This window comes from Ascaphus truei (genome assembly GCF_040206685.1).
Source record: "Ascaphus truei isolate aAscTru1 chromosome 12 unlocalized genomic scaffold, aAscTru1.hap1 SUPER_12_unloc_2, whole genome shotgun sequence".
NCBI lineage: Eukaryota > Metazoa > Chordata > Amphibia > Anura > Ascaphidae > Ascaphus > Ascaphus truei.
In genome coordinates, this window is record NW_027453838.1 from 524,875 (window position 1) to 549,732 (window position 24,858).

At 35.2% G+C, this 24,858-nt stretch overlaps 6 non-coding genes across 6 annotated transcripts; all 6 read right to left on the reverse strand.

Moving 5' to 3' along the window:
* Positions 1-4,555: 4,555 nt before the first annotated feature.
* Positions 4,556-4,637, reverse strand: TRNAS-AGA (transfer RNA serine (anticodon AGA)). The gene has a single exon. It is a non-coding gene; the product is annotated as a tRNA-Ser (tRNA).
* A 2,983-nt stretch (positions 4,638-7,620) lies between these two features.
* Positions 7,621-7,702, reverse strand: TRNAS-UGA (transfer RNA serine (anticodon UGA)). Its single transcript has one exon. It is a non-coding gene; the product is annotated as a tRNA-Ser (tRNA).
* Positions 7,703-10,686: 2,984 nt separating this feature from the next.
* TRNAS-UGA (transfer RNA serine (anticodon UGA)) lies at positions 10,687-10,768 on the reverse strand. The gene has a single exon. It is a non-coding gene; the product is annotated as a tRNA-Ser (tRNA).
* A 6,639-nt stretch (positions 10,769-17,407) lies between these two features.
* TRNAS-UGA (transfer RNA serine (anticodon UGA)) lies at positions 17,408-17,489 on the reverse strand. The gene has a single exon. It is a non-coding gene; the product is annotated as a tRNA-Ser (tRNA).
* Positions 17,490-20,472: 2,983 nt separating this feature from the next.
* TRNAS-UGA (transfer RNA serine (anticodon UGA)) lies at positions 20,473-20,554 on the reverse strand. Its single transcript has one exon. It is a non-coding gene; the product is annotated as a tRNA-Ser (tRNA).
* Positions 20,555-23,540: 2,986 nt separating this feature from the next.
* On the reverse strand, positions 23,541-23,622 carry TRNAS-UGA (transfer RNA serine (anticodon UGA)). The gene has a single exon. It is a non-coding gene; the product is annotated as a tRNA-Ser (tRNA).
* Between the last annotated feature and the right edge of the window lie 1,236 nt (positions 23,623-24,858).

The following is a 24,858-nucleotide window of genomic DNA, read 5'->3' on the forward strand; positions in this document are numbered from 1 at the left end:
ATGCAGTACTTAGCACAGTCCTTAAGAAGAATTCAAATATTATCTGTAATTATAAAGTGGAAGAATTCCCTCACTCTCACACTAAAGTGCTCATTATCCTTTGTCACCTTAAGTTATTTCTGTAGGGGTAAGCCGTTTCTCCTCTATTTTATGTTGTGCAAAGTATTGCACACAAATGACCTCTTAGCACTATGTTGCAGCATAGAGATACTTATCAATAGAAGACAATGCATTTATTGAAATGGAGTTCTTTATTAAATGTTTTACAGCCAGCAGCACCCTAAAATGTATAACTTGTAAAATGTTTGATGAATTCAGAGTGTTTTCTTCTTTAGTGTGCCACATATTCCAGTAAGTAAAGATTGCTTTGCCAAGCAGATACAAACAAAATGCAAAGTGCAGTGAAGTTTTTAATAACACGTTAACACTGAAAAAGTCAACGTAGTCAGCAGGATTTGAACCTGCGCGGGGAAACCCCAATGGATTTCAAGTCCACTCAGCCATGACTACATAGCTGGTAGTACTGAATACAGTCACACAGATGGCTCTTGAGCGGATATAGGTAACACTCACTAATGAATGATGACCAATATGAACTAAATAACCATGAGAACATTTTCATAAAAAGAAATACATGACTTGTTTGTACACATTGTTTAAACAACATTATCTTTGTAAAATGTTGCTTCTATTGGGTTTTTGAACAATGACGAGAAATACTTTTTGTTAACCACATTCAATGTACAGTATGAAACAGATCTGAGGCAGAAAAAAAAGAAAAGGGGTTAAAAGGAGTAATGGGAAAATGATCTAACTTGGATGTCAGAGATTAAAAGAGCAGAGTTGGAGGGCAATTGGGGCAAGATTAACATGGATCATTACAGGAACATGCTCCAATGGCGTAATAGGTTAGCGCATGGCACTTATATGTCAGTATATGCTAAGCTATGCCGAGGTTGTGAGTTCAATCCTCACCTGAAGCAAACCCTTTTTTTGTTTCATCAACCAATAGCATTGTTTGAATGTATACAATGTTAAATAAAAGGCCTATGGATGTAAATTGTAAAATGTAATCTTTTACATTAAAAACAACATTTCCTCATTTTCCTATTTGGCTTACATTGGAGCGCATGTAAAGCAGTCAAATTCAATAGGTGTCTCAATGTGGGCAAGAAGATATTGGTAATTGATGATGTATGATTTAAAAAAATAAAAAAATGAGAGCTGTCCAAGCACATTCTTCCTTTTTTCAAACCAAAATACACCAGTGGAGCCAATGCTACTCATTATTTGGGTCAAGAGGATACATATATTTCCAGATTCCTGTATCCTAAAAAGGCAATCTTTAATGAGCATCCTGTCTATCTGTACTAAGAAAGGGTCAGCCTATCCCCCCTTCTTAACCCTACTATTCACCTCTCACATTCGTATCTTGCTCACCATATGTAAACCACTTCTCACCTCTCTCATAATCTGTTGTTATTACATTTCCTCCACCTACCTCCTGAGAATGATTAATAAACAAATCTAAACTCAATACAAAACCCAATTAAGAGTTAAAATTCACCCTAGCAAAGCCACATTCTACCTTTCAATCAAGCCTGAAATATTTTTTCAAACACAATTTGCACCTGAATGGCGGTGGTGGAACAAAAGCTTTCTACGTTTTGTTTTTAAATCCAAACAAGTATAAATCCCTCTTAAGAGTTAATCCTCACTGTAGCACAACCCCATGCTATTTCACCAGAGTCTTCAATTGAATAAATTCTCTTATTGCTATAGGCGAGTGGATCTTGTATGTGGTAGAAACCAAAAGTGTTGAAAGAAGTTTTGCATGTACGACCACCTTTTCTTTCAGTTTTACTTGCTTTATGCTTTATGCTTTATCAGAGTGGGCAATCATAAATGACAACATAGAAGAGGAATAAAGAATCTTCTTTTTTTGCCAATTACATAGCAAGCTAAAGGAAAACATGCTAAAACCACATTGAAGATTTGAGTAACACAGTTAAAGTAAATATGAAGGAACAAGGCTTGATGTTAATATGAAAGATATTTTAAATGCCTTAAGCATAGAATAAAATATTCCAACACATTTGAACTTTGCAACTCACTCAAAAAATCATGTCTTTTGATCAATTTTAAACAGAGGGTTCAGGGCTCTACGGATTTAAAGAATTTATTATATCAAATACACAACGTTTCAACCTTCAAAAAGTTGTCTTTCTCAAGTGAGAAAGACCACTTTTTGATGGTTGAACCGTTGTGTATTTGATTTAATAAATTCATTAAATCCGTAGAGCCCTGAACCCTCTGTTTTTTTTGCTGACTTTGGAGTCTGTCATTCACAGGGACTCCCTGGATCAAGAGCACCAGTAACAACAAGTATCAGTTAGAGTTTTCAGTTTTTGGTGTGCAGCATTTATCTTGTTTTTTTCTGCTTTTGATCAATTTTGACATACAAAGGTTGGAGGGATACCAACATTGATCTCTTGGGTATCTAGAGGGAACTATCAATATGCAGACTATGGCAAAAGTATCAACAAAATAAACATGTCCAAGAATTAGGTATTCAATATTGTTAATCTGCAAGACAAAACATACAGAACCCCTAAAAGATCATATTGAACCCCCCAAAAAATTAAATCTGATTTTAATATAAAATGTTCTGTCTCTGAATTTAATATCAAAGTACAAAGTACATTTGATCTTAATGCAAATCATTCTGTTTCACAAAAGATTCCATAAAGTTTACATTTGATTAATTTCTTACTTTTCTGTAAACTTCAGGAAGTTACAGTACAATTATTAGAGTATATTAATGACCATTTTTCAGTAAAATTCAAGCTAAGTTGTTTATTTCTTCAACAGGTTTAGAAAGCCCTGCTTATCTTTTGTGAATGATAACAATAAAACATTACAAATGCTTTTTCATAACAAAAAGCTATTTGTGCTGAAGTGTGATAAGCAGTTGAACTATAACATTGATTATTCCCATTATATTTAAACAATATAGTTTTGGCAGACTGTAAAGAATGTACACATCTCAATACATGCAGTACTTAGCACAGTCCTTAAGAAGAATTCAAATATTATCTGTAATTATAAAGTGGAAGAATTCCCTCACTCTCACACTAAAGTGCTCATTATCCTTTGTCACCTTATTGTATTGTATGTCTTTATTTATATAGCGCCATTAATGTACATAGCGCTTTACAGTAGTAATACATGGGGTAATCAAATAAATAACAGATAATATAAATAACAGATCATGGGAATAAGTGCTTTAGACATAAAAGTAACATTTCGGAAGAGGAGTCCCTGCCCCGAGGAGCTTACAGTCTAATTGGTAGGTAGAACGTATAGAGACAGTAGGAGGGAGTTCTGGTAAGTGCGTCTGCAGGGGGCCAAGCTTTATGTATCGTGTTCAGAATATCCACAGTGCTATTCATATGCTTCTTTAAGCAAGTGTGTCTTAAGGTGGGTCTTAAAGGTGGATAGAGAGGGTGCTAGTCGGGTACTGAGGGGAAGGGCATTCCAGAGGTGTGGGGCAGAAAGTGAGAAAAGTTTAAGGCGGGAGAGGGCTTTAGATACAAAGGGGGTAGAAAGAAGACATCCTTGAGAAGAACGCAAGAGTCTGGATGGTGCATAACGAGAAATTAGGGATGAGATGTAAGGAGGGGCAGAAGAATGTAAAGCTTTAAAAGTGAGGAGAAGAATGGAGTGTGAGATGCGGGATTTGATCGGAAGCCAGGAGAGGGATTTCATGAGGGGAGATGCTGAGACGGATCTAGGAAAGAGTAGAGTGATTCTGGCAGCAGCGTTTAGGATAGATTGTAGGGGAGACAGGTGAGAGGCAGGAAGGCCGGACAGCAGGAGTTTACAGTAATCAAGACGGGAGAGAATGAGGGCCTGAGTCAGAGTTTTAGCAGTCGAGCAACAGAGGAAAGGGCGTATCTTTGTTATATTGCGGAGGAAAAAGCGACAAGTTTTAGAAATGTTTTGAATGTGAGGGGCAAATGTGAGAGAGGAGTCAAGTGTGACCCCTAGGCAGCGTGCTTGGGCTACTGGGTGAATGATTGTAGTTCCAACAGTAATGTGGAAGGAGGTAGTAGGGCCAGGTTTGGGAGGAAGTATGAGGAGCTCTGTTTTAGCCATGTTGAGTTTAAGGCGTCGGAGAGCCATCCAGGATGATATAGCAGAGAGACATTCAGAAACTTAACTTAAGTTATTTCTGTAGGGGTAAGCCGTTTCTCCTCTATTTTATGTTGTGCAAAGTATTGCACACAAATGACCTCTTAGCACTATGTTGCAGCATAGAGATACTTATCAATAGAAGACAATGCATTTATTGAAATGGAGTTCTTTATTAAATGTTTTACAGCCAGCAGCACCCTAAAATGTATAACTTGGAAAATGTTTGAAGAATTCAGAGTGTTTTCTTCTTTAGTGTGCCACATATTCCAGTAAGTAAAGATTGCTTTGCCAAGCAGATACAAACAAAATGAAAAGTACAGTGAAGTTTTTAATAACACGTTACCACTGAAAAAGTCAACGTAGTCAGCAGGATTTGAACCTGCGCGGGGAAACCCCAATGGATTTCTAGTCCATCGCCTTAACCACTCGGCCATGACTACATAGCTGGTAGTACTGAATACAGTCACACAGATGGCTCTTGAGTGGATATGGGTAACACTCACTAATGGATGATGACCAATATGAACTAAATAACCATGAGAACATTTTCATAAAGAGAAATACATGACTTGTTTGTACACATTGTTTAAACAACATTATCTTTGTAAAATGTTGCTTCTATTGGGTTTTTGAAAAATGACGAGAAATACTTTTTGTTAACCACATTCAATGTACAGTATGTAACAGATCTCAGGCAGAAAAAAAGAAAAGGGGTTAAAAGGAGTAATGGGAAAATGATCTAACTTGGATGTCAGAGATTAAAAGAGCAGAGTTGGAGGGTAATTGGGGCAAGAAGAAGATGGATCATTACAGGAACATGCTCCAGTGGCGTAATCGGTTAGCGCACGGTATTTATATGTCAGTATATGCTAAGCTATGCCGAGGTTGTGAGTTCAAGCCTCCTGAAGCAAACCCTTTCTTTGTTTCATCAACCAATAGCATTGTTTGAATGTATTCAATGTTAAATAAAAGGCCTATGGATGTAAATTGTAAAATGTAATCTTTTACATTAAAAACAACATTTCCGCATTTTGCTATTTGGCTTACATTGGAGCGCATGTAAAGCAGTCAAATTCAATAGGTGTCTCAATGTGGGCAAGAAGATATTGGTAATTGATGATGTATGATTTAAAAAAATAAAAAAATGAGAGCTGTCCAAGCAAATTCTTCCTTTTTTCAAACCAAAATACACCAGTGGAGCCAATGCTACCCATTATTTGGGTCTAGAGGATACATATATTTCCAGATGTATATATCCTAAAAAGGCAATCTTTAATGAGCATCCTGTCTATCTGTACTAAGTAGGGGTCAGCCTATCCCCCCTTCTTAACCCAACTATTCACCTCTCACATTCGTATCTTGCTCACCATATGTAAACCACTTCTCACCTCTCTCATAATCTGTTGTTATTACATTTCCTCCACCTACCCCCTGAGAATGATTCATAAACAAATCTAAACTCAATACAAAACCTCATTAAGAGTTAAAATTCACCCTAGCAAAGTCACATTCTACCTTTCAATCAAGCCTGAAATATTTTTTCAAACACAATTTGCACCTGAATGGCGGTGGTGGAACAAAAGCTTTCTACGTTTTGTTTTTAAATCCAAACAAGTATAAATCCCTCTTAAGAGTTAATCCTCACTGTAGCACAACCCCATGCTATTTCACCAGAGTCTTCAATTGAATAAATTCTCTTATTGCTATAGGCGAGTGGATCTTGTATGTGGTAGAAACCAAGAGTGCTGAAAGAAGTTTTGCATGTACGACCACCTTTTCTTTCAGTTTTACTTGCTTTATACTTTATGCTTTATCAGAGTGGGCAATCATAAATGACAACATAGAAGAGGAATAAAGAATCTTCTTTTTTTTGCCAATTACATAGCAAGCTAAAGGAAAACATGCTAAAACCACATTGAAGATTTGAGTAACACAGTTAAAGTAAATATGAAGGAACAAGGCTTGATGTTAATATTAAAGATATTTTAAATGCCTTAAGCATAGAATAAAATATTCCAACACATTTGAACGTTGCAACTCACTCAAAAAATCATGTCTTTTGATCAATTTTAAACAGAGGGTTCAGGGCTCTACGGATTTAAAGAATTTATTATATCAAATACACAACATTTCAACCATCAAAAAGTGGTCTTTCTCAAGTGAGAAAGACCACTTTTTGATGGTTGAAACGTTGTGTATTTGATTTAATAAATTCTTTAAATCCGTAGAGCCCTGAACCCTCTGTTTTTTTTGCTGACTTTGGAGTCTGTCATTCACAGGGACTCCCCTGGATCAAGAGCACCAGTAACAACAAGTATCAGTTACAGTTTTCAGTTTTTGGTGTGCAGCATTTATCTTGTTTTTTTCTGCTTTTGATCAATTTTGACATACAAAGGGTGGAGGGATACCAACATTGATCTCTTGGGTATCTAGAGGGAACTATCAATATGCAGACTATGGCAAAAGTATCAACAAAATAAACATGTCCAAGAATTAGGTATTCAATATTGTTAATCTGCAAGACAAAAACATACAGAACCCCTATAAGATCATATTGAACCCCCCCAAATAACTAATCTGATTTTAATATAACATGTTCTGTCTCTGAATTTAATATCAAAGTATAAAGTACATTTGTTCTTAATGAGAATCATTCTGTTTCACAAAAGATTCCATAAAGTTTACATTTGATTAATTTCTTAATTTTCTGTAAACTTCAGGAAGTTACAGTACAATTATTACAGTACATTAATGATCATTTTTCAGTAAAATTCAAGCTAAGTTGTTTATTTCTTCACCAGGTTTAGAAAGCCCTGCTTATCTTTTGTGAATGATAACAATAAAACATTACAAATGCTTTTTCATAACAAAAAGCTATTTGTGCTGTAGTGTGATAAGCAGTTCAACTATAACATTGATTATTCCCATTATATTTAAACAATATAGTTTTGGCAGACTGTAAAGAATGTACACATCTCAATACATGCAGTACTTAGCACAGTCCTTAAGAAGAATTCAAATATTATCTGTAATTATAAAGTGGAAGAATCCCCTCACTCTCACACTAAAGTGCTCATTATACTTTGTCACCTTAAGTTATTTCTGTAGGGGTAAGCCGTTTCTCCTCTATTTTATGTTGTGCAAAGTATTGCACACAAATGACCTCTTAGCACTATGTTGCAGCATAGAGATACTTATCAATAGAAGACAATGCATTTATTGAAATGGAGTTCTTTATTAAATGTTTTACAGCCAGCAGCACCCTAAAATGTATAACTTGGAAAATGTTTGAAGAATTCAGAGTGTTTTCTTCTTTAGTGTGCCACATATTCCAGTAAGTAAAGATTGCTTTGCCAAGCAGATACAAACAAAATGCAAAGTGCAGTGAAGTTTTTAATAACACGTTACCACTGAAAAAGTCAACGTAGTCAGCAGGATTTGAACCTGCGCGGGGAAACCCCAATGGATTTCAAGTCCATCGCCTTAACCACTCGGCCTTGACTACATAGCTGGTAGTACTGAATACAGTCACACAGATGGCTCTTGAGCGGATCTGGGTAACACTCACTAATGAATGATGACCAATATGAACTAAATAACCATGAGAACATTTTCATAAAGAGAAATACATGACTTGTTTGTACACATTGTTTAAACAACATTATCTTTGTAAAATGTTGCTTCTATTGGGTTTTTGAAAAATGACGAGAAATACTTTTTGTTAACCACATTCAATGTACAGTATGAAACAGATCTCAGGCAGAAAAAAAGAAAAGGGGTTAAAAGGAGTAATGGGAAAATGATCTAACTTGGATGTCAGAGATTAAAAGAGCAGAGTTGGAGGGCAATTGGGGCAAGAAGAAGATGTATCATTCCAGGAACATGCTCCAGTGGCGTAATCGGTTAGCGCACGGTACTTATATGTCAGTATATGCAAAGCTATGCCGAGGTTGTGAGTTCAAGCTTCACCTGAAGCAAACCCTTTTTTTGTTTCATCAACCAATAGCATTGTTTGAATGTATACAATGTTAAATAAAAGGCCTATGGATGTAAATTGTAAAATGTAATATTTTACATTAAAAACAACATTTACGCATTTTGCTATTTGGCTTACATTGGAGCGCATGTAAAGCAGTCAAATTCAATAGGTGTCTCAATGTGGGCAAGAAGATATTGGTAATTGATGATGTATGATTTAAAAAAATAAAAAAATGAGAGCTGTCCAAGCAAATTCTTCCTTTTTTCAAACCAAAATACACCAGTGGAGCCAATGCTACCCATTATTTGGGTCTAGAGGATACATATATTTCCAGATGTATATATCCTAAAAAGGCAATCTTTAATGAGCATCCTGTCTATCTGTACTAAGTAGGGGTCAGCCTATCCCCCCTTCTTAACCCAACTATTCACCTCTCACATTCGTATATTGTTCACCATATGTAAACCACTTCTCACCTCTCTCATAATCTGTTGTTATTACATTTCCTCCACCTACCCCCTGAGAATGATTAATAAACAAATCTAAACTCAATACAAAACCTCATTAAGAGTTAAAATTCACCCTAGCAAAGTCACATTCTACCTTTCAATCAAGCCTGAAATATTTTTTCAAACACAATTTGCACCTGAATGGCGGTGGTGGAACAAAAGCTTTCTACGTTTTGTTTTTAAATCCAAACAAATATAAATCCCTCTTAAGAGTTAATCCTCACTGTAGCACAACCCCATGCTTTTTCACCAGAGTCTTCAATTGAATAAATTCTCTTATTGCTATAGGCGAGTGGATCTTGTATGTGGTAGAAACCAAGAGTGCTGAAAGAAGTTTTGCATGTACGACCACCTTTTCTTTCAGTTTTACTTGCTTTATGCTTTATGCTTTATCAGAGTGGGCAATCATAAATGACAACATAGAAGAGGAATAAAGAATCTTCTTTTTTTGCCAATTACATAGCAAGCTAAAGGAAAACATGCTAAAACCACATTGAAGATTTGAGTAACACAGTTAAAGTAAATATGAAGGAACAAGGCTTGATGTTAATATTAAAGATATTTTAAATGCCTTAAGCATAGAATAAAATATTCCAACACATTTGAACTTTGCAACTCACTCAAAAAATCATGTCTTTTGATCAATTTTAAACAGAGGGTTCAGGGCTCTACGGATTTAAAGAATTTATTATATCAAATACACAACATTTCAACCATCAAAAAGTGGTCTTTCTCAAGTGAGAAAGACCACTTTTTGATGGTTGAAACGTTGTGTATTTGATTTAATAAATTCTTTAAATCCGTAGAGCCCTGAACCCTCTGTTTTTTTTGCTGACTTTGGAGTCTGTCATTCACAGGGACTCCCCTGGATCAAGAGCACCAGTAACAACAAGTTTCAGTTACAGTTTTCAGTTTTTGGTGTGCAGCATTTATCTTGTTTTTTTCTGCTTTTGATCAATTTTGACATACAAAGGGTGGAGGGATACCAACATTGATCTCTTGGGTATCTAGAGGGAACTATCAATATGCAGACTATGGCAAAAGTATCAACAAAATAAACATGTCCAAGAATTAGGTATTCAATATTGTTAATCTGCAAGACAAAAACATACAGAACCCCTATAAGATCATATTGAACCCCCCCAAATAATAAATCTGATTTTAATATAACATGTTCTGTCTCTGAATTTAATATCAAAGTATAAAGTACATTTGTTCTTAATGAGAATCATTCTGTTTCACAAAAGATTCCATAAAGTTTACATTTGATTAATTTCTTAATTTTCTGTAAACTTCAGGAAGTTACAGTACAATTATTACAGTACATTAATGATCATTTTTCAGTAAAATTCAAGCTAAGTTGTTTATTTCTTCACCAGGTTTAGAAAGCCCTGCTTATCTTTTGTGAATTATAACAATAAAACATTACAAATGCTTTTTCATAACAAAAAGCTATTTGTGCTGAAGTGTGATAAGCAGTTCAACTATAACATTGATTATTCCCATTATATTTAAACAATATAGTTTTGGCAGACTGTAAAGAATGTACACATCTCAATACATGCAGTACTTAGCACAGTCCTTAAGAAGAATTCAAATATTATCTGTAATTATAAAGTGGAAGAATTCCCTCACTCTCACACTAAAGTGCTCATTATCCTTTGTCACCTTAAGTTATTTCTGTAGGGGTAAGCCGTTTCTCCTCTATTTTATGTTGTGCAAAGTATTGCACACAAATGACCTCTTAGCACTATGTTGCAGCATAGAGATACTTATCAATAGAAGACAATGCATTTATTGAAATGGAGTTCTTTATTAAATGTTTTACAGCCAGCAGCACCCTAAAATGTATAACTTGGAAAATGTTTGAAGAATTCAGAGTGTTTTCTTCTTTAGTGTGCCACATATTCCAGTAAGTAAAGATTGCTTTGCCAAGCAGATACAAACAAAATGCAAAGTGCAGTGAAGTTTTTAATAACACGTTACCACTGAAAAAGTCAACGTAGTCAGCAGGATTTGAACCTGCGCGGGGAAACCCCAATGGATTTCAAGTCCATCGCCTTAACCACTCGGCCATGACTACATAGCTGGTAGTACTGAATACAGTCACACAGATGGCTCTTGAGCGGATATGGGTAACACTCACTAATGAATGATGACCAATATGAACTAAATAACCATGAGAACATTTTCATAAAGAGAAATACATGACTTGTTTGTACACATTGTTTAAACAACATTATCTTTGTAAAATGTTGCTTCTATTGGGTTTTTGAAAAATGACGAGAAATACTTTTTGTTAACCACATTCAATGTACAGTATGAAACAGATCTCAGGCAGAAAAAAAGAAAAGGGGTTAAAAGGAGTAATGGGAAAATGATCTAACTTGGATGTCAGAGATTAAAAGAGCAGAGTTGGAGGGCAATTGGGGCAAGAAGCAGATGGATCATTACAGGAACATGCTCCAGTGTCGTAATCGGTTAGCGCACAGTACTTATATGTCAGTATATGCTAAGCTATGCCGAGGTTGTGAGTTCAAGCCTCACCTGAAGCAAACCCTTTTTTTGTTTCATCAACCAATAGCATTGTTTGAATGTATACAATATTTAATAAAAGGCCTATGGATGTAAATTGTAAAATGTAATCTTTTACATTAAAAACAACATTTCCACATTTTGCTATTTGGCTTACATTGGAGCGCATGTAAAGCAATCAAATTCAATAGGTGTCTCAATGTGGGCAAGAAGATATTGGTAAGTGATGATCTATGATTTAAAAAAATAAAAAAATGAGAGCTGTCCAAGCAAATTCTTCCTTTTTTCAAACCAAAATACACCAGTGGAGCTAATGCTACCCATTATTTGGGTCTAGAGGATACATATATTTCCAGATGTATATATCCTAAAAAGGCAATCTTTAATGAGCATCCTGTCTATCTGTACTAAGTAGGGGTCAGCCTATCCCCCTTCTTAACCCAACTATTCACCTCTCACATTCGTATCTTGCTCACCATATGTAAACCACTTCTCACCTCTCTCATAATCTGTTGTTATTACAGTTCCTCCTCCTACCCCCTGAGAATGATTAATAAACAAATCTAAACTCAATACAAAACCCCATTAAGAGTTAAAATTCACCCTAGCAAAGTCACATTCTACCTTTCAATCAAGCCTGAAATATTTTTTCAAACACAATTTGCACCTGAATGGCGGTGGTGGAACAAAAGCTTTCTATGTTTTGTTTTTAAATCCAAACAAGTATAAATCCCTCTTAAGAGTTAATCCTCACTGTAGCACAACCCCATGCTATTTCACCAGAGTCTTCAATTGAATAAATTCTCTTATTGCTATAGGTGAGTGGATCTTGTATGTGGTAGAAACCAAGAGTGCTGAAAGAAGTTTTGCATGTACGACCACCTTTTCTTTCAGTTTTACTTGCTTTATGCTTTATGCTTTATCAGAGTGGGCAATCATAACTGACAACATAGAAGAGGAATAAAGAATCTTCTTTTTTTGCCAATTACATAGCAAGCTAAAGGAAAACATGCTAAAACCACATTGAAGATTTGAGTAACACAGTTAAAGTAAATATGAAGGAACAAGGCTTGATGTTAATATTAAAGATATTTTAAATGCCTTAAGCATAGAATAAAATATTCCAACACATTTGAACTTTGCAACTCACTCAAAAACTCATGTCTTTTGATCAATTTTAAACAGAGGGTTCAGGACTCTACGGATTTAAAGAATTTATTATATCAAATACACAACGTTTCAACCATCAAAAAGTGGTGTTTCTCAAGTGAGAAAGACCACTTTTTGATGGTTGAAACGTTGTGTATTTGATTTAATAAATTCTTTAAATCCGTAGAGCCCTGAACCCTCTGGTTTTTTTGCTGACTTTGGAGTCTGTCATTCACAGGGACTCCCCTGGATCAAGAGCACCAGTAACAGCAAGTATCAGTTAGAGTTTTCAGTTTTTGGTGTGCAGCATTTATCTTGTTTTTTTTCTGCTTTTGATCAATTTTGACATACAAAGGGTGGAGGGATACCAACATTGATCTCTTGGATATCTAGAGGGAACTATCAATATGCAGATTATGGCAAAAGTATCAACAAAATAAACATGTCCAAGAATTAGGTATTCAATATTGTTAATCTGCAAGACAGAAACATACAGAACCCCTATAAGATCATATTGAACCCCCCAAAAAATAAATCTGATTTTAATATAAAATGTTCTGTCTCTGAATTTAATTTCAAATTACAAAGTACATTTGTTCTTAATGAGAATCATTCTGTTTCACAAAAGATTCCATAAAGTTTACATTTGATTAATTTCTTAATTTTCTGTAAACTTCAGGAAGTTACAGTACAATTATTACAGTACATTAATGACCATTTTTCCGTAAAGTTCAAGCTAAGTTGTTTATTTCTTCAACAGGTTTAGAAAGCCATGCTTATCTTTTGTGAATGATAACAATAAAACATTACAAATGCTTTTTCATAACAAAAAGCTATTTGTGCTGAAGTGTGATAAGCAGTTGAACTATAACATTGATTATTCCCATTAAATTTAAACAATATAGTTTTGGCAGAATGTAAAGAATGTACACATCTCAATACATGCAGTACTTAGCACAGTCCTTAAGAAGAATTCAAATATTATCTGTAATTATAAAGTGGAAGAATTCCCTCACTCTCACACTAAAGTGCTCATTATCCTTTGTCACCTTAAGTTATTTCTGTAGGGGTAAGCCGTTTCTCCTCTATTTTATGTTGTGCAAAGTATTGCACACAAATGACCTCTTAGCACTATGTTGCAGCATAGAGATACTTATCAATAGAAGACAATGCATTTATTGAAATGGAGTTCTTTATTAAATGTTTTACAGCCAGCAGCACCCTAAAATGTATAACTTGTAAAATGTTTGATGAATTCAGAGTGTTTTCTTCTTTAGTGTGCCACATATTCCAGTAAGTAAAGATTGCTTTGCCAAGCAGATACAAACAAAATGCAAAGTGCAGTGAAGTTTTTAATAACACGTTAACACTGAAAAAGTCAACGTAGTCAGCAGGATTTGAACCTGCGCGGGGAAACCCCAATGGATTTCAAGTCCACTCAGCCATGACTACATAGCTGGTAGTACTGAATACAGTCACACAGATGGCTCTTGAGCGGATATGGGTAACACTCACTAATGAATGATGACCAATATGAACTAAATAACCATGAGAACATTTTCATAAAAAGAAATACATGACTTGTTTGTACACATTGTTTAAACAACATTATCTTTGTAAAATGTTGCTTCTATTGGGTTTTTGAACAATGACGAGAAATACTTTTTGTTAACCACATTCAATGTACAGTATGAAACAGATCTGAGGCAGAAAAAAAAGAAAAGGGGTTAAAAGGAGTAATGGGAAAATGATCTAACTTGGATGTCAGAGATTAAAAGAGCAGAGTTGGAGGGCAATTGGGGCAAGATTAACATGGATCATTACAGGAACATGCTCCAATGGCGTAATAGGTTAGCGCATGGCACTTATATGTCAGTATATGCTAAGCTATGCCGAGGTTGTGAGTTCAATCCTCACCTGAAGCAAACCCTTTTTTTGTTTCATCAACCAATAGCATTGTTTGAATGTATACAATGTTAAATAAAAGGCCTATGGATGTAAATTGTAAAATGTAATCTTTTACATTAAAAACAACATTTCCTCATTTTCCTATTTGGCTTACATTGGAGCGCATGTAGAGCAGTCAAATTCAATAGGTGTCTCAATGTGGGCAAGAAGATATTGGTAATTGATGATGTATGATTTAAAAAAATAAAAAAATGAGAGCTGTCCAAGCACATTCTTCCTTTTTTCAAACCAAAATACACCAGTGGAGCCAATGCTACTCATTATTTGGGTCAAGAGGATACATATATTTCCAGATTCCTGTATCCTAAAAAGGCAATCTTTAATGAGCATCCTGTCTATCTGTACTAAGAAAGGGTCAGCCTATCCCCCCTTCTTAACCCTACTATTCACCTCTCACATTCGTATCTTGCTCACCATATGTAAACCACTTCTCACCTCTCTCATAATCTGTTGTTATTACATTTCCTCCACCTACCTCCTGAGAAAACATGCTAAAACCACATTGAAGATTTGAGTAACACAGTTAAAGTAAATATGAAGGAACAAGGCTTGATGTTAATATTAAAGATATTTTATATGCCTTAAGCATAGAATAAAATATTCCAACACATTTGAACTTTGCAACTCACTCAAAAAATCATGTCTTTTGATCAATTTTAAACAGAGGGTTCAGGGCTCTACGGATTTAAAGAATTTATTATATCAAATACACAACGTTTCAACCTTCAAAAAGTTGTCTTTCTCAAGTGAGAAAGACCACTTTTTGATGGTTGAACCGTTGTGTATTTGATTTAATAAATTCTTTAAATCCGTAGAGCCCTGAAACCTCTGTTTTTTTTGCTGACTTTGGAGTCTGTCATTCACAGGGACTCCCTGGATCAAGAGCACCAGTAACAACAAGTATCAGTTAGAGTTTTCAGTTTTTGGTGTGCAGCATTTATCTTGTTTTTTTCTGCTTTTGATCAATTTTGACATACAAAGGTTGGAGGGATACCAACATTGATCTCTTGGGTATCTAGAGGGAACTATCAATATGCAGACTATGGCAAAAGTATCAACAAAATAAACATGTCCAAGAATTAGGTATTCAATATTGTTAATCTGCAAGACAAAACATACAGAACCCCTAAAAGATCATATTGAACCCCCCAAAAAATTAAATCTGATTTTAATATAAAATGTTCTGTCTCTGAATTTAATATCAAAGTACAAATTACATTTGATCTTAATGCAAATCATTCTGTTTCACAAAAGATTCCATAAAGTTTACATTTGATTAATTTCTTACTTTTCTGTAAACTTCAGGAAGTTACAGTACAATTATTAGAGTATATTAATGACCATTTTTCAGTAAAATTCAAGCTAAGTTGTTTATTTCTTCAACAGGTTTAGAAAGCCCTGCTTATCTTTTGTGAATGATAACAATAAAACATTACAAATGCTTTTTCATAACAAAAAGCTATTTGTGCTGAAGTGTGATAAGCAGTTGAACTATAACATTGATTATTCCCATTATATTTAAACAATATAGTTTTGGCAGACTGTAAAGAATGTACACATCTCAATACATGCAGTACTTAGCACAGTCCTTAAGAAGAATTCAAATATTATCTGTAATTATAAAGTGGAAGAATTCCCTCACTCTCACACTAAAGTGCTCATTATCCTTTGTCACCTTATTGTATTGTATGTCTTTATTTATATAGCGCCATTAATGTACATAGCGCTTTACAGTAGTAATACATGGGGTAATCAAATAAATAACAGATAATATAAATAACAGATCATGGGAATAAGTGCTTTAGACATAAAAGTAACATTTCGGAAGAGGAGTCCCTGCCCCGAGGAGCTTACAGTCTAATTGGTAGGTAGAACGTATAGAGACAGTAGGAGGGAGTTCTGGTAAGTGCGTCTGCAGGGGGCCAAGCTTTATGTATCGTGTTCAGAATATCCACAGTGCTATTCATATGCTTCTTTAAGCAAGTGTGTCTTAAGGTGGGTCTTAAAGGTGGATAGAGAGGGTGCTAGTCGGGTACTGAGGGGAAGGGCATTCCAGAGGTGTGGGGCAGAAAGTGAGAAAAGTTTAAGGCGGGAGAGGGCTTTAGATACAAAGGGGGTAGAAAGAAGACATCCTTGAGAAGAACGCAAGAGTCTGGATGGTGCATAACGAGAAATTAGGGATGAGATGTAAGGAGGGGCAGAAGAATGTAAAGCTTTAAAAGTGAGGAGAAGAATGGAGTGTGAGATGCGGGATTTGATCGGAAGCCAGGAGAGGGATTTCATGAGGGGAGATGCTGAGACGGATCTAGGAAAGAGTAGAGTGATTCTGGCAGCAGCGTTTAGGATAGATTGTAGGGGAGACAGGTGAGAGGCAGGAAGGCCGGACAGCAGGAGTTTACAGTAATCAAGACGGGAGAGAATGAGGGCCTGAGTCAGAGTTTTAGCAGTCGAGCAACAGAGGAAAGGGCGTATCTTTGTTATATTGCGGAGGAAAAAGCGACAAGTTTTAGAAATGTTTTGAATGTGAGGGGCAAATGTGAGAGAGGAGTCAAGTGTGACCCCTAGGCAGCGTGCTTGGGCTACTGGGTGAATGATTGTAGTTCCAACAGTAATGTGGAAGGAGGTAGTAGGGCCAGGTTTGGGAGGAAGTATGAGGAGCTCTGTTTTAGCCATGTTGAGTTTAAGGCGTCGGAGAGCCATCCAGGATGATATAGCAGAGAGACATTCAGAAACTTAACTTAAGTTATTTCTGTAGGGGTAAGCCGTTTCTCCTCTATTTTATGTTGTGCAAAGTATTGCACACAAATGACCTCTTAGCACTATGTTGCAGCATAGAGATACTTATCAATAGAAGACAATGCATTTATTGAAATGGAGTTCTTTATTAAATGTTTTACAGCCAGCAGCACCCTAAAATGTATAACTTGGAAAATGTTTGAAGAATTCAGAGTGTTTTCTTCTTTAGTGTGCCACATATTCCAGTAAGTAAAGATTGCTTTGCCAAGCAGATACAAACAAAATGCAAAGTGCAGTGAAGTTTTTAATAACACGTTACCACTGAAAAAGTCAACGTAGTCAGCAGGATTTGAACCTGCGCGGGGAAACCCCAATGGATTTCAAGTCCATCGCCTTAACCACTCGGCCTTGACTACATAGCTGGTAGTACTGAATACAGTCACACAGATGGCTCTTGAGCGGATATGGGTAACACTCACTAATGAATGATGACCAATATGAACTAAATAACCATGAGAACATTTTCATAAAGAGAAATACATGACTTGTTTGTACACATTGTTTAAACAACATTATCTTTGTAAAATGTTGCTTCTATTGGGTTTTTGAAAAATGACGAGAAATACTTTTTGTTAACCACATTCAATGTACAGTATGAAACAGATCTCAGGCAGAAAAAAAGAAAAGGGGTTAAAAGGAGTAATGGGAAAATGATCTAACTTGGATGTCAGAGATTAAAAGAGCAGAGTTGGAGGGCAATTGGGGCAAGAAGAAGATGTATCATTCCAGGAACATGCTCCAGTGGCGTAATCGGTTAGCGCACTGTACTTATATGTCAGTATATGCAAAGCTATGCCGAGGTTGTGAGTTCAAGCTTCACCTGAAGCAAACCCTTTTTTTGTTTCATCAACCAATAGCATTGTTTGAATGTATACAATGTTAAATAAAAGGCCTATGGATGTAAATTGTAAAATGTAATATTTTACATTAAAAACAACATTTCCGCATTTTGCTATTTGGCTTACATTGGAGCGCATGTAAAGCAGTCAAATTCAATAGGTGTCTCAATGTGGGCAAGAAGATATTGGTAATTGATGATGTATGATTTTAAAAAATAAAAAAATGAGAGCTGTCCAAGCAAATTCTTCCTTTTTTCAAACCAAAATACACCAGTGGAGCCAATGCTACCCATTATTTGGGTCTAGAGGATACATATATTTCCAGATGTATATATCCTAAAAAGGCAATCTTTAATGAGCATCCTGTCTATCTGTACTAAGTAGGGGTCAGCCTATCCCCCCTTCTTAACCCAACTATTCACCTCTCACATTCGTATCTTGTTCACCATATGTAAACCACTTCTCACCTCTCTCATAATCTGTTGTTATTACATTTCCTCCACCTACCCCCTGAGAATGATTAATAAACAAATCTAAACTCAATACAAAACCTCATTAAGAGTTAAAATTCACCCTAGCAAAGTCACATTCTACCTTTCAATCAAGCCTGAAATATTTTTTCAAACACAATTTGCACCTGAATGGCGGTGGTGGAACAAAAGCTTTCTACGTTTTGTTTTTAAATCCAAACAAATATAAATCCCTCTTAAGAGTTAATCCTCACTGTAGCACAACCCCATGCTTTTTCACCAGAGTCTTCAATTGAATAAATTCTCTTATTGCTATAGGCGAGTGGATCTTGTATGTGGTAGAAACCAAGAGTGCTGAAAGAAGTTTTGCATGTACGACCACCTTTTCTTTCAGATTTACTTGCTTTATGCTTTATGCTTTATCAGAGTGGGCAATCATAAATGACAACATAGAAGAGGAATAAAGAATCTTCTTTTTTTTGCCAATTACATAGCAAGCTAAAGGAAAACATGCTAAAACCACAATGAAGATTTGAGTAACACAGTTAAAGTAAATATGAAGGAACAAGGCTTGATGTTAATTTTAAAGATATTTTAAATGCCTTAAGCATAGAATAAAATATTCCAACACATTTGAACTTTGCAACTCACTCAAAAAATCATGTCTTTTGATCAATTTTAAACAGAGGGTTCAGGGCTCTACGGATTTAAAGAATTTATTATATCAAATACACAACATTTCAACCATCAAAAAGTGGTCTTTCTCAAGTGAGAAAGACCACTTTTTGATGGTTGAAACGTTGTGTATTTGATTTAATAAATTCTTTAAATCCGTAGAGCCCTGAACCCTCTGTTTTTTTTGCTGACTTTGGAGTCTGTCATTCACAGGGACTCCCCTGGATCAAGAGCACCAGTAACAACAAGTTTCAGTTACAGTTTTCAGTTTTTGGTGTGCAGCATTTATCTTGTTTTTTTCTGCTTTTGATCAATTTTGACATACAAAGGGTGGAGGGATACCAACATTGATCTCTTGGGTATCTAGAGGGAACTATCAATATGCAGACTATGGCAAAAGTATCAACAAAATAAACATGTCCAAGAATTAGGTATTCAATATTGTTAATCTGCAAGACAAAAACATACAGAACCCCTATAAGATCATATTGAACCCCCCCAAATAATAAATCTGATTTTAATATAACATGTTCTGTCTCTGAATTTAATATCAAAGTATAAAGTACATTTGTTCTTAATGAGAATCATTCTGTTTCACAAAAGATTCCATAAAGTTTACATTTGATTAATTTCTTAATTTTCTGTAAACTTCAGGAAGTTACAGTACAATTATTACAGTACATTAATGATCATTTTTCAGTAAAATTCAAGCTAAGTTGTTTATTTCTTCACCAGGTTTAGAAAGCCCTGCTTATCTTTTGTGAATTATAACAATAAAACATTACAAATGCTTTTTCATAACAAAAAGCTATTTGTGCTGAAGTGTGATAAGCAGTTCAACTATAACATTGATTATTCCCATTATATTTAAACAATATAGTTTTGGCAGACTGTAAAGAATGTACACATCTCAATACATGCAGTACTTAGCACAGTCATTAAGAAGAATTCAAATATTATCTGTAATTATAAAGTGGAAGAATTCCCTCACTCACACTAAAGTGCTCATTATCCTTTGTCACCTTAAGTTATTTCTGTAGGGGTAAGCCGTTTCTCCTCTATTTTATGTTGTGCAAAGTATTGCACACAAATGACCTCTTAGCACTATGTTGCAGCATAGAGATACTTATCAATAGAAGACAATGCATTTATTGAAATGGAGTTCTTTATTAAATGTTTTACAGCCAGCAGCACCCTAAAATGTATAACTTGGAAAATGTTTGAAGAATTCAGAGTGTTTTCTTCTTTAGTGTGCCACATATTCCAGTAAGTAAAGATTGCTTTGCCAAGCAGATACAAACAAAATGCAAAGTGCAGTGAAGTTTTTAATAACACGTTACCACTGAAAAAGTCAACGTAGTCAGCAGGATTTGAACCTGCGCGGGGAAACCCCAATGGATTTCAAGTCCATCGCCTTAACCACTCGGCCATGACTACATAGCTGGTAGTACTGAATACAGTCACACAGATGGCTCTTGAGCGGATATGGGTAACACTCACTAATGAATGATGACCAATATGAACTAAATAACCATGAGAACATTTTCATAAAGAGAAATACATGACTTGTTTGTACACATTGTTTAAACAACATTATCTTTGTAAAATGTTGCTTCTATTGGGTTTTTGAAAAATGACGAGAAATACTTTTTGTTAACCACATTCAATGTACAGTATGAAACAGATCTCAGGCAGAAAAAAAGAAAAGGGGTTAAAAGGAGTAATGGGAAAATGATCTAACTTGGATGTCAGAGATTAAAAGAGCAGAGTTGGAGGGCAATTGGGGCAAGAAGAAGATGAATCATTCCAGGAACATGCTCCAGTTTGCATAATCGGTTAGCGCACGGTACTTATATGTCAGTATATGCTAAGCTATGCCGAGGTTGTGAGTTCAAGCTTCACCTGAAGCAAACCCTTTTTTTGTTTCATCAACCAATAGCATTGTTTGAATGTATACAATGTTAAATAAAAGGCCTATGGATGTAAATTGTAAAATGTAATCTTTTACATTAAAAACAACATTTCCGCATTTTGCTATTTGGCTTACATTGGAGCGCATGTAAAGCAGTCAAATTCAATAGGTGTCTCAATGTGGGCAAGAAGATATTGGTAATTGATGATGTATGATTTAAAAAAATAAAAAAATGAGAGCTGTCCAAGCAAATTCTTCCTTTTTTCAAACCAAAATACACCAGTGGAGCCAATGCTACCCATTATTTGGGTCTAGAGGATACATATATTTCCAGATGTATATATCCTAAAAAGGCAATCTTTAATGAGCATCCTGTCTATCTGTACTAAGTAGGGGTCAGCCTATCCCCCCTTCTTAACCCAACTATTCACCTCTCACATTCGTATCTTGTTCACCATATGTAAACCACTTCTCACCTCTCTCATAATCTGTTGTTATTACATTTCCTCCACCTACCCCCTGAGAATGATTAATAAACAAATCTAAACTCAATACAAAACCTCATTAAGAGTTAAAATTCACCCTAGCAGAGTCACATTCTACCTTTCAATCAAGCCTGAAATATTTTTTCAAACACAATTTGCACCTGAATGGCGGTGGTGGAACAAAAGCTTTCTACGTTTTGTTTTTAAATCCAAACAAATATAAATCCCTCTTAAGAGTTAATCCTCACTGTAGCACAACCCCATGCTATTTCACCAGAGTCTTCAATTGAATAAATTCTCTTATTGCTATAGGCGAGTGGATCTTGTATGTGGTAGAAACCAAGAGTGCTGAAAGAAGTTTTGCATGTACGACCACCTTTTCTTTCAGTTTTACTTGCTTTATGCTTTATGCTTTATCAGAGTGGGCAATCATAAATGACAACATAGAAGAGGAATAAAGAATCTTCTTTTTTTTGCCAATTACATAGCAAGCTAAAGGAAAACATGCTAAAACCACATTGAAGATTTGAGTAACACAGTTAAAGTAAATATGAAGGAACAAGGCTTGATGTTAATATTAAAGATATTTTAAATGCCTTAAGCATAGAATAAAATATTCCAACACATTTGAACTTTGCAACTCACTCAAAAAATCATGTCTTTTGATCAATTTTAAACAGAGGGTTCAGGGCTCTACGTATTTAAAGAATTTATTATATCAAATACACAACATTTCAACCATCAAAAAGTGGTCTTTCTCAAGTGAGAAAGACCACTTTTTGATGGTTGAAACGTTGTGTATTTGATTTAATAAATTCTTTAAATCCGTAGAGCCCTGAACCCTCTGTTTTTTTTGCTGACTTTGGAGTCTGTCATTCACAGGGACTCCCCTGGATCAAGAGCACCAGTAACAACAAGTTTCAGTTACAGTTTTCAGTTTTTGGTGTGCAGCATTTATCTTGTTTTTTTCTGCTTTTGATCAATTTTGACATACAAAGGGTGGAGGGATACCAACATTGATCTCTTGGGTATCTAGAGGGAACTATCAATATGCAGACTATGGCAAAAGTATCAACAAAATAAACATGTCCAAGAATTAGGTATTCAATATTGTTAATCTGCAAGACAAAAACATACAGAACCCCTATAAGATCATATTGAACCCCCCCAAATAACTAATCTGATTTTAATATAACATGTTCTGTCTCTGAATTTAATATCAAAGTATAAAGTACATTTGTTCTTAATGAGAATCATTCTGTTTCACAAAAGATTCCATAAAGTTTACATTTGATTAATTTCTTAATTTTCTGTAAACTTCAGGAAGTTACAGTACAATTATTACAGTACATTAATGATCATTTTTCAGTAAAATTCAAGCTAAGTTGTTTATTTCTTCACCAGGTTTAGAAAGCCCTGCTTATCTTTTGTGAATGATAACAATAAAACATTACAAATGCTTTTTCATAACAAAAAGCTATTTGTGCTGTAGTGTGATAAGCAGTTCAACTATAACATTGATTATTCCCATTATATTTAAACAATATAGTTTTGGCAGACTGTAAAGAATGTACACATCTCAATACATGCAGTACTTAGCACAGTCCTTAAGAAGAATTCAAATATTATCTGTAATTATAAAGTGGAAGAATTCCCTCACTCTCACACTAAAGTGCTCATTATCCTTTGTCACCTTAAGTTATTTCTGTAGGGGTAAGCCGTTTCTCCTCTATTTTATGTTGTGCAAAGTATTGCACACAAATGACCTCTTAGCACTATGTTGCAGCATAGAGATACTTATCAATAGAAGACAATGCATTTATTGAAATGGAGTTCTTTATTAAATGTTTTACAGCCAGCAGCACCCTAAAATGTATAACTTGGAAAATGTTTGAAGAATTCAGAGTGTTTTCTTCTTTAGTGTGCCACATATTCCAGTAAGTAAAGATTGCTTTGCCAAGCAGATACAAACAAAATGCAAAGTGCAGTGAAGTTTTTAATAACACGTTACCACTGAAAAAGTCAACGTAGTCAGCAGGATTTGAACCTGCGCGGGGAAACCCCAATGGATTTCAAGTCCATCGCCTTAACCACTCGGCCTTGACTACATAGCTGGTAGTACTGAATACTGTCACACAGATGGCTCTTGAGCGGATATGGGTAACACTCACTAATGAATGATGACCAATATGAACTAAATAACCATGAGAACATTTTCATAAAGAGAAATACATGACTTGTTTGTACACATTGTTTAAACAACATTATCTTTGTAAAATGTTGCTTCTATTGGGTTTTTGAAAAATGACGAGAAATACTTTTTGTTAACCACATTCAATGTACAGTATGAAACAGATCTCAGGCAGAAAAAAAGAAAAGGGGTTAAAAGGAGTAATGGGAAAATGATCTAACTTGGATGTCAGAGATTAAAAGAGCAGAGTTGGAGGGCAATTGGGGCAAGAAGAAGATGTATTATTCCAGGAACATGCTCCAGTGGCGTAATCGGTTAGCGCACAGTACTTATATGTCAGTATATGCAAAGCTATGCCGAGGTTGTGAGTTCAAGCTTCACCTGAAGCAAACCCTTTTTTTGTTTCATCAACCAATAGCATTGTTTGAATGTATACAATGTTAAATAAAAGGCCTATGGATGTAAATTGTAAAATGTAATCTTTTACATTAAAAACAACATTTCCGCATTTTGCTATTTGGCTTACATTGGAGCGCATGTAAAGCAGTCAAATTCAATAGGTGTCTCAATGTGGGCAAGAAGATATTGGTAATTGATGATGTATGATTTAAAAAAATAAAAAAATGAGAGCTGTCCAAGCAAATTCTTCCTTTTTTCAAACCAAAATACACCAGTGGAGCCAATGCTACCCATTATTTGGGTCTAGAGGATACATATATTTCCAGATGTATATATCCTAAAAAGGCAATCTTTAATGAGCATCCTGTCTATCTGTACTAAGTAGGGGTCAGCCTATCCCCCCTTCTTAACCCAACTATTCACCTCTCACATTCGTATCTTGTTCACCATATGTAAACCACTTCTCACCTCTCTCATAATCTGTTGTTATTACATTTCCTCCACCTACCCCCTGAGAATGATTAATAAACAAATCTAAACTCAATACAAAACCTCATTAAGAGTTAAAATTCACCCTAGCAAAGTCACATTCTACCTTTCAATCAAGCCTGAAATATTTTTTCAAACACAATTTTCACCTGAATGGCGGTGGTGGAACAAAAGCTTTCTACGTTTTGTTTTTAAATCCAAACAAATATAAATCCCTCTTAAGAGTTAATCCTCACTGTAGCACAACCCCATGCTTTTTCACCAG